At 44.2% G+C, this 3,059-nt stretch overlaps 1 long non-coding RNA gene across 1 annotated transcript; it reads right to left on the reverse strand.

The window, feature by feature from the left end:
• Positions 1–101: 101 nt before the first annotated feature.
• Positions 102–1,359, reverse strand: LOC114033429. Its single transcript, XR_003567978.1, has 3 exons — positions 1,248–1,359; positions 565–573; positions 102–211 (listed from the first exon to the last, which is right to left on the reverse strand). It is a non-coding gene; the product is annotated as an uncharacterized LOC114033429 (long non-coding RNA).
• Positions 1,360–3,059: the final 1,700 nt, after the last annotated feature.

The raw sequence follows: 3,059 nt of genomic DNA on the forward strand, positions 1-3,059 counted from the left end.
TGTTCTCATCATGATTCCTGACTTCTTGGTTTCTGGCTTTGGGGGGGGAGATGGCAAGGGCAAATCATCTTACCCGATAACTTTGTAGTTGAATCCTTTAAAGTGATCCCTGTATTTGCAGGAGCCCCTGTGGTGTTGTCAGTACTAGGAAGTGGTTCACTCGAATCCAGGGGAGGAGGTGAAGGACTTTTGTGGGATGTCTTTGTAGGACCTATTATAGGGTAGACATTAGGGAAAAGCACAGGCACCAAACTAGACAGGGGGACACGTATGCCCCCAAGCGCCACTGTCTTCTCTTCTGTGACTCATTAACACAAGCGAGGCCGCATTTCATCTGCTCATTCTCAGTGCATCAACACACAATTTCAATTACTTAGGCTTTTGTACAACCCTCCCCCCATGCACGTAAATAGATAAAGACATATAGTCGAACACAGACATCCAGACCAAGATCCAGAATAGCGTACCGCCCCAAATGTCTGTGTATGCGTGGGGATTACTTTGCCTCATTCCATCCCAAGCCATCCCAACCCAACCCTTTTCAGGCCAGCCCTCAGCACTCACTTGGGCGTCCTGAGAAGGGGCCGTGGCAGGATCAGTCAGTGGTAGTGTTGGCAAGAGGAGAGAGTGGCAGAATCAGTATGATTGTGACCCCAATCCCTCACCTGGCACTGCTCTGGCCCTGACAATGAGCCCCAATCCCTGACTAGGATCATTTATCCCTGAACCTGGATCTCTAAATCCTGGCATTTAGCCTTAAACTCTTTTCTTGAGCCATGACCCCTGGATCTGGGTCCTGGCCCCTGGGATTTAGCACCCAGGGCACTTGCCTTCTGGCCAAAGCTCAGGTGTGTGCTCTCTCTGTCTCTGTCTCTTTTCCTCCCCTCCAGCTCTTCTAGAAAGACTTGGATTCCCAGAATCTATCCAAACACTGAGGATTCTCAGCCTTCTTTGGGTGCTTATGTCCTTCCTGTACAAGGGAAGCCTCCATCTGGTGGGGATGGAGGGGTGGGCTGGTTATAGCATACACTCTCCCCCATCTCCTAGGAAGTCCCAGAGAAATGTTCTGAGCCAAGTCAGGGACCCTAGGCCTGATTTGACTCAGCTAGGACAAAGCTTGATCTTCTGGCTGCAGGGAAAGAGTACCAAGCACCCTCAACTTCCCATTGACCCTATAAGGCTAGCTCAGGTCTCCTTCCTGTATGGTGTTGACCTCAAGGACCCCTAAACCCCCACTAAACAGATACCTTTAAAAAGGAAGCTCCCCATCAGTGGAGGTAGCAGCAGGGAGAAGATTAGGAACATCAGGAAGGGGCTGAGCAGGGTGGGCTTCATGGTGGTATTGAGAGTGGGTGGGAGAGGCCAGTCTGGGGCTGGGATTATACCTGGGGGTGGGGACTGGTGGCCTCTGGGAGGGGCTGAGCTCAGCTTCCTCCAGACTTCGCCTCACAGGTCCAGATCTAAAAAGCATCCTGGTGCCCTCAGGGAAGTGCTTTGGGCCGGACAGCTTGTGCCTGGGCACCCAGCCGTGAAGAACCTTTAGCTAGCCTGCTCCCTGCTGGTGGTGAGCATCTCTGCACTCCCTCAGGCTTGAGAGGTTCCTGATGGTTCTAGGATCAGATATCTCACTTGGACTTATCAAGAAACCCTCCTTAGTTGTCCAAAGATCAACTCAGGTGTGTGGGGGCAGGTCTACATGGGTACAACACATCCGCCATCAGAGCCACAGACATTGCCTTAGAGCCAGGGCCCTAAAGGGAATCGGGAATGGGTGGAGAGAAGAGTGTTGCCTGAAGGGGATGTGTCATTAACAGAGGAGAGAACTTGGGAATTGTTCCCAGAGGAGATGGTATCAGAGAACCTGGGGTTGGAGTCATTATGTTCATCCTTTTGCCTCCAGATAGGATCTTTTCTTTTTTTTTTTTTAATGAATTAAGCAAACTTTTATTGAAGCATTAAGTTTTGTGGTACAGATTTTAAAAATACATTTTAACTGATTAAAGTCCAACACCATGAAGACAGAAATTATGACACCAAAACTTCCCCTCTTCTAATCATACTAGATTAATTTAGATTAATATCCATTCAACAGTTTTCACTTTTCTATCAGAGCCTTATGTTTTCATACTCATATAAATTTGTGCATTTTTCAGTTAGGAAGGGATCTTCAGTACATATCTTTTAAAAAAAATCAGACTTCAAGCCAACAAATATCATCAAATCTCTTGGGACACTGTTCAAGAACAAGTTCAAAGACTTGAATTATTAGTCCTCAAAAATATCAAGCACCAAAAAGTATCACCAAAAAGTAAATGCCACATTACTTACAGATTACAGAATCAAATTGACTGAGTTGGTAGAATGCTTCTTCAATGAAGCCTTTAGTCAATAACATGCTTAAAATCAAAATCAAAACAGTGCTCCAACCACCTGATTACTAACCAAGCAGATTTTTTTAAAGTTTAGAAACACTAAAGAAAAGTATTTCATTTATAAATAAGGAAGGAACAAAACAGCACTGCATCAATCCAGAAAGAGTCAAAAAAAATTGGGAGGACAAGAGGGAAATATCAAATTTAAGTTAATTTTGCTGGTCTCACAGCTTCTAAAATCCCACAGTTATTTGCTGAAAATGCCAGCTCTTGAAAGCCTGCATCTACTAGTCATCCATTAAATGACTATTTTTGAACTTGCCTTGTTTTTTATGAATAGCATTTTACTTCACTGTCTGTCCAGATAACCTGGACAGTTCTCATTTTGTGCAGTCATTCACTTACTGCCATCAAATCATGGTTAAAGGAATCACCACATTAATTAAGAGAAACAACAGATGAAGTCACAACACTATCAAATACAGCATAATAGTCTTATGGACCACAATATCACAAGACTTTCAGTCACAAGATAAAAAAGCATATTGATTCTGCTTAGAACAACAAAATTAGGTTAACAGTATATTGTTTACTCACAATTAGGTTGAAATGGCTGCTAAGAAAAAAGTCATGGTGAATGGTCCAAGCTGACTGGCATATCTAGTCTGGTAAATTGACAGGATCTTT

The sequence above is a fragment of the Vombatus ursinus genome, unplaced genomic scaffold (genome assembly GCF_900497805.2).
Source record: "Vombatus ursinus unplaced genomic scaffold, bare-nosed wombat genome assembly UNPS02007145.1, whole genome shotgun sequence".
NCBI lineage: Eukaryota > Metazoa > Chordata > Mammalia > Diprotodontia > Vombatidae > Vombatus > Vombatus ursinus.